Here is a 7,631-nt window from a genome sequence, read left to right as displayed (position 1 = left end):
ACCTGTAGGTTTAGTGTTGTCCTCTGTAACACATACTTCTGGGGGAGGAGCATGGGGGTGTCAATTTGGCTCTGATTGGGGATGGCCCTGAAGACCTCTCTGTTCATATGTTGCTCCATGTAGTTATATTGCCCTCACCTGTACACTCCATAGGCATTATGAAATAATAAACTGTGAATTGGTTCTCTTATAAATAAATGAATCATACATTTAGATGTTAGACAATGAAAAATTAATTGTTACAGTGCGATAGAAAGTCAGTATCTGGCATCGTTGATTTTCATGGCTTTGTGCATGTTAAACCTGGTATTTCTATTGATACAATTCAAAAAAAAGAAAAAATTAATTGCTACAGTTAAACATCCTCAATATTTATATTTACAAGTTCATTGCTTCCATATTAGATGGCCACTTGTTGAACTACAACTCGTTAGGACCCCAGGATGCTGTATCTTTTAATAGCTGGGCACCATCAGCTTTCTTCACCACATTTGCTTAGGCACCTATACTGTCTTCAGTGATCATGTTAGGAATGTATCATACATGGTCACATTATTAAAATAAACCATTCTTTTACTGAGGTATGATTTCAGTAGAGATCCAAACCCATCTGCTTCCATGTTGCACACACACACACACACACACACACACACACACACAAATACATCTATATTTTTCATTTGTTCCTTTTTTTAACAGCCTACCCCAGCATTATATTTACCCATTGTTCACCTCTCAGTAATTTCTCTCAGATACACTTCTGTTGAATAAGCATGACCAGAAAAACTATTCCCTCCTCACTATCAATTTTAAAAGATTTACTATTCCCCTGTACCCATCATTGTTGGCTCCCCCGTCTCCTCCCATGCCCCCCAGGAACTGTCAGTTCAGTATCTGTCTCTGTAAGAGTGCTTACCCTGCTTGTCTTAAATAGATAACACCCCCCACACACACACACAAAACAGATAGTCACAAGTCTAAAAGGGATCTGTATCCAAAAGGTGAGCATCCTAGAAGTCCCCATTGCTATTCCTGCAGTCAGGGATGGAGTGGATTAGTGACAACCTCTCATCCCACCCCACCACCTACCACCCCAGTAGACTTTCAGAAATCCAGATGACAGCTCAAATGTTGGGGAGTTTAGGTAAGTCTAGAAATGGGGGGGTGGGGGGGAAGAACACTATTGCTTACTTCTGCATCTGCAAAGCATGACAAACCCCTTGTGCCTGCATGATGAGCAGCAGAGACTAAGCCATCCCAAACATCTCATAAAGGAACGAAGGAAATCAACCCCACAAGTAAATCCACAGTCATAGCCAATGTCATGAGCAAAGTCAGCCACCTTAAGGAAAACCTGCCAGAGTAAGCACAGAGACTGAAACATCCATGTAAAACCGACGTCAGAAAACCCGACGTGGCACTGAAAAATCCTTAAGGATAGGTGCTTCCTCTAGTGGTTCTTAAGCTTTCCTAGCATTAAATCTATTGTTAGGTGGCATGTAGTTGATTCTGATAACAACAGAATGAAACACTGCCTGCTTCTGCACCATCCTTGTAATTGTGCTTATGTTTGAGTCCATTGTCTCTACGACCGTGTCCACCCATCTAGTTGAGGGTCTTCCTCTTTATCACTGTTCCTCCAGTCTACCAACCACGATGTGCTCTCCCAGGATTGATCCCTCTGACAAAATGTCTAACGTACTTGAGAAGAAGTCCCGATATCCTTGTCTAGAAGGAGCATTCTCGGTGTACTTCTTCAAGACAGATCTAGTTGTTCCTTTGGAAGTTCATGGTACTTTCAAGATATTTCACCAGCACTGGAGCTCAAATGCTTTGTCTTCCACCCTCCTTTTCAATATTCAACTTTCACATGTTTACAAGGTGGTTGTAAATAGCATAGCTTGAGTCAGGCATACCTTCATCCTCAATGCGACATCATTGCTTTTCAACACTTCCCAGGACTTTTGGTCAGCATATTTAAGACACCATCTTCTTTTTATCTCAAGACAGCTGCTTCTAGGAGCACTGATTGTGGATAAAAGCCACATGAAGTCTTTGCCAACTTTAACATTTCTCTACTTATATGACAATTGGTGGGGCATTAGCAATTAAAATTGATAATCCCTTGAAACTAAGAAAACTTATCATTTGAAATATTTTAATTTATTAAAAACACATTTAACAACAACAACAAAATAATCAGACACATATAATTACAGAGATCAGTAAAAATAAAAAAAATAAGAAGAATAAATTTCCCTTAGTTTTACCACATTGATAGTAAACATAGAAAACACCAAAACTCTGATGCAAAATATTTATAAACAAAGAAAAAAAATCACACAGAAAACAAACTAATGAATATCAGGAAAGAAACTCGGGAGACAAATAAGAAAATCAACAAGAAAATTGAAAACATCCAGAAAAAGGAAAAGAGAATTACTGGAACTGAAGAATACAGCAACAGAATTAGAAAATGCAGGTAAATACTCAATAGTAAGTAAAACAGACAGAAAATGCCACAAGTAAACTACAAGATACTATAAGTAAACTATCAAATATAAACAAAAACAAACAACAAATAAAAATAAGAAAAGCCAAATAGTAATGGGATTCAATGAGGAAACCTGATATCAGAATTATTCACATTCTAGAGCACAATTAGAATAATTAAGACACATAAATGCTATTCATTTAACATAGCCTGATTGATATTCAGACTTGCACAGATAACATATTGAAGCTGTCGGGATTTCATTTTAGGTGGATTCACAGAAAATCCTTATGGAAGCAGCACAAATCAAATAACATAATATATTGGGAAAATCTGCTGAAAAGTACCTCTCTGAGGTGTTACAGAGCAAAGACTTCACTTTGAAGATCTGAGTCATGATATTTCATTAACTTCATATGCATATGAAGGCTGGATAGTAAATAGAGAAGCTCAAAGAAGAGTCGATGTATTTGATTATGATGTGGTTGAAAAATATTGAGAAGGAACAAATCTATCTTGGAAAAAGTGTAGCCAGAATGCTCCTTAGACATGAGGATGGGAAGACTTTGCCTCTGGTACTTTGGACATTGTATCAAGAGAAATCAATCCCTGGAGGAGGACAACTTGCTAAATTGGGAGTCGGTAAAAAAAAAAAAAGAGGAACATTCAAATGAAGTGGATTGACATAGTGGCTGCAACAATGGGCTCAAATGTAACAATAATTGTGAAGATGGTGTGTGCGAGCACAAGCAGTGTTTCTTTGTGCTGTACATAAGGCCACTATGAGTCGGCACAAACTTGAGGGCACCTAGCCACAACAATGGCAACATAGGCAACCAAGCCTCAACATACCAGAAGCTACAAAACTCCAGTGAGAAGAAATACAAGATCAACTATGTGGGCCATTCTAAAGAAATTTCTTTAAAATCAATTACTTAGATAAAAAAGAAATAATTCTAAAAGTTTCCCAGATTTTCTTAAACTTGTTCGGCATTCTAGCCACACACAAGCCTTCAATGATAGGCAAGTTACAGCTATGCATAAGTTGCATTGGCCAGGTATAAAATCCAGGCAAGTTACAGCTATGCATAAGTTGCATTGGCCAGGTATAAAATCCAGGTCTGTCCTATGGAAGGTGAGCACTCCACCACTGCTTTGAATCCAAAGTAGAACACAGCAAAGGAAACTCAGTGCCACAGGCTGTGGCAGGTGCACAAACACACACGTGCAAACCCAACTGCCCTTATTAAGCACCAGCATTCACAAAAAATTTGAATATGGGAAGAGAGTGGAGGCAGTCTGGGAGAAAAATATACTGAACCAGTAATTTGGGAACAGAACGGAATAATCATAAGAAATAGTGAGATTTTTTTCCCCCTGAAGCACTCAAGCAGAACTGCCTCTAAGCTAACACGCGTCCTGACAGGGAAATTTCCAGAATTAGAATATGGCCCCTCTCAAATGCTGATACTTTCTGGCTTCCTGACAGGAAGTCAGGAAGATTTCCATGGCAAAGTAGCAGTAGAGTCTCATTAGTTCCAGACTACCTTGAATTGCTGAAACTTTTACTAAAACTTTTCATTCTCTTGAACTTCAATTTATTTAAGAACTTCTTTTTTTACTATGAAAAATTATTTCCCCAAGAATTGCACAAAGTATATCTTAAGGGAAACCTTGACATTGAAAGTTTTTCTAATTTTTCATTATTTCAACTTCACCATAAAGTCACAAGATCTGAATAATTCTAAATAAGAGCAGGGTGGGGGAAATCACTACAGAGACTCCAGAAAAATTATAATAGGGGAGTATTCACAACTCTCAGATGATTTGAGGGGAGGGGAATGAGGTGATGAATTAATTCTCAAGATACCAAAAGAGAACAAAGTAATTATTGATATGAGAAAAATACCAAGGAAAAAGAAACCACAAAAATTGTGTCTAAAGTACAAAAAATTTCTGACATTGAGTGCGTGTGTGTGTATGTGGCGGGGGCGGGGGGGGGGGGGAGAGTTGTATTACTTTAGAACTTTTACATGTTCTTAAAGAAGACAGAAAATCTCCAGAAAGTTTAATTATTTAATTGGAAATATTTTAATTTTCAATTTCCCCCAAATTGCTTATATTGGGCGCATGGAGAGAAATACGAAAAAATAATAAAAAGTTTCATAAAAATGATCATCTTTCTTATAAATGCTTTATTCTGTCCTGGCATTTTATTAATAAATCTTGAGAATGAATCATTTTTGCTTTAGAAATATCATCCTACAAGTTAAAAATGATTTGTGGTTCTTTGGGCTTTAAAACTCTCTTATTGAAAAGCCTTTGTTTTTCGTTTGACTTTATACCAGCTGCCCGAAGCTGAATTCTAAAGAACAGAGCCTTATTTAATTATGTTCATTGAATTCCAGTAAGTAGATTTTCACTCCTATTTTTCAAAGGTTATCTTGACAATGTAGAGAAAGCCCTTTGGGACTGGCTAACCAAGGAAATAATCACACTGTTTTGTGATTCTCCATGAAAACATGTACACACATACACATAAACCAATTACTTGGGCTTTGAACTCACATTATTGTGTTGGATATTTATGAGTACCTGAACATATTCCCCTTCTGTTTTCAGATTCCAGCAATGAGTTAAGATAAATTCAGATTGTGCACTTCTGGTTGCTACACTAACATTGTTGTAGCTATCCTGTAACCTGGCAGCCCAAGTAAACTGCTCTAAGAACATTGGGTGTCAAAAATGACTGAAACACTTTTTCTAAAAAAAAGATTTGAGGCAAACCCAGGGAGATACAAGCACTCTGAGGATTCCAGATCATGAGAAGGGGTTTCCAGAATCTTTCCTGAAAGATCCAGGTAGGGTCTTAAGGACAGCTTGGGCAAATATAAAGTTGGTCACTAATTTATCATTTAATTAGCATTTATTGTTACCCCCTCCATATACACCTACTGTCTTTACATATAAATAAATAATAAAACCCTATTAAGTCTGCCAAGCTATAAACCTCACTAAGATCAACTTCTTTTCTTCTGTCCTTTTGTAAAATATCTCCCAGAATAATCACACCTCTAGCCTCCTGAGTCTGTCTTGGTCACTGAATTCAATGTGTACATTCCTTTGTTATCTTCTTCCCATCATCCTTGCCCCAGTCAATCTCTATCATTGCTCTTCCACTCACCCAGTGCTCAGAAAGCCCCCTGTCCTGAAAACGTTCCAGTTTGGATCTCATAAACAATGACTCTCTACGTGAAGCTGTTAGCAATGTATTTGTGACTAACTTTTCACTTTTGGGAAGGACTTGGTTTTTGTGTATCTTTATTTCTTCTGAACATCACACAGGATGATACAGGAGAGTTGTATAGTAACCTTTTCAGGGCCTGAACCAAACGTTGAAATACCGGTGACTTATTTCTCCACCTCCAGCAGATATCTATCTAAGCCAGCCACCCATTCCCTATGTCCTATGAGAAATACATTTCTCTTTGCTAGAGCCCCCACTTCTGAGATTGCTGGTGTAACAGCACTGGGAAATAACATATCATTGATGTTAGCTTTAAAGGATGTAATACATGAAAAGGGGCCCTACTGGCAAAAAAGTTAAGTGTTCATGTAACGGTTGGATGTCCAAACGACTACTTTATAAAACGATCTACTTTTATAAAGATGGCAACTAGGAAAATCCTATGGAGCCATTCTACTTTGTCACATGGGATCTCCAGGTGATGAAATCAACTGAACACATTACGTAAAATTTGTCAGGCCTAAATCACAGCTCTTATGTGCACTTCTGAGGGATTAGCCACTAAAACACATATGATTACCTGCACAGCAATGTCAGAAATAGTGCTGTCAAATGAGCTCTTCAGATTGGAAGTCACTCATCATATGATGGGGGAAGAGCGACCTCCTCAAAGTTGAGCTGATTTAGGAATTGCAGAAAACTTCCTAGTGATCTTTCAGGGTATGGGTCCCTAACAGCTGAGCGGTCCTTTGGAGAAACTTTCTGATTATGGAAAATAATAAAGACAGACAGCTGGTGTTAGGACCAGGAGAGTGAATGTATTTTCCAATGGTTATACATAAAGGGGCTTACAGATCTTTGAAAAGTCATCTATGTCATACAGTGAACATATTACATAGTCAATAGATAATATTATAAGCAGATAACATTAAAAAAACAGGCCAAAAATGACTCAGCATCTTGACCTAGTGCTAGTTGAGCTCGAAGGCCCAAGTCCTCCCCAGGGAAGAAATTTATGATCCCTATCAGAAAAAGGCAGGATAAGAGAGTTTCCTACATTTTACAGTGATCAGACTATAGGACCTGATTGCTCTCATCTACAGATACTTCCGGCACAGTGAACAGGACAGGAATGGTTCCTCCTTTATGGTAGCTCCTTTATGACAATTATTTTATGGGCGGTTATAGGAGGGACTGTGTTTAGTCATGAGAATGTGTATTAAGATTTATTCATATCTCATGCCACCAGGGTCTTCCCCTACCTGTGTCAGGTTTCCAGACCGCTAACGATTAGCATAGAGGATTTAGCTGCATTAAATTCTCATCTAGTCCCTTGGTTTACCATAGTTATCATTCAGAACTTGGGCATGGAACCAAACACAGTCCTTTGAACAGAACAAGGGAATACTGCATGATTTAAAAACAGAAAAAAGTGTGCATCGGGGTTGTACCTATCACCATACATATTCAATCTATATGCTGAGCAAACGATTCAAGTAACTGGGTTGTATGAAGAAACACGCAGCATCAACACTGATATGTTGATGCAATGTGGTATGCAAATAACACAAATCAGCTTGCTGAAAGTACAGGACTGGAAACATTTGCTCTTGAAGATTAAGGACTGTAACCATGAATACAAAATTACAACTCCCCGTAAACAGAGAAAACAACTGAACGAATAGATATGAAAAGTGGACAACAGATTAAAGGGCTTCATTTTGTGTGGATCCACAGTCAAAGATCATAGACGCAGCAATTAAGAAATCAAATGAAGTGCTGAATTGGGCACATCTGTTACACAAGACCTTTCTTTCTTTCTTTCTTTCTTTTTTATGATCATTTTACTGGGGGTTCTTCCAACCCTTGTTACACCCCATACATCAATTG

The 7,631-nt window shown here is 38.0% G+C and overlaps 1 pseudogene; it reads left to right on the top strand.

The window, feature by feature from the left end:
- The first annotated feature begins 220 nt into the window (after positions 1-220).
- Positions 221-326, top strand: LOC142457577 (small nucleolar RNA SNORA8; annotated as a pseudogene).
- The last annotated feature ends 7,305 nt before the right edge of the window (positions 327-7,631 follow it).

Source organism: Tenrec ecaudatus, chromosome 9 (genome assembly GCF_050624435.1).
Source record: "Tenrec ecaudatus isolate mTenEca1 chromosome 9, mTenEca1.hap1, whole genome shotgun sequence".
NCBI lineage: Eukaryota > Metazoa > Chordata > Mammalia > Afrosoricida > Tenrecidae > Tenrec > Tenrec ecaudatus.
Note: the sequence above shows the minus strand (reverse complement) of the source record. Positions and strands in the feature narration are given on the sequence as shown.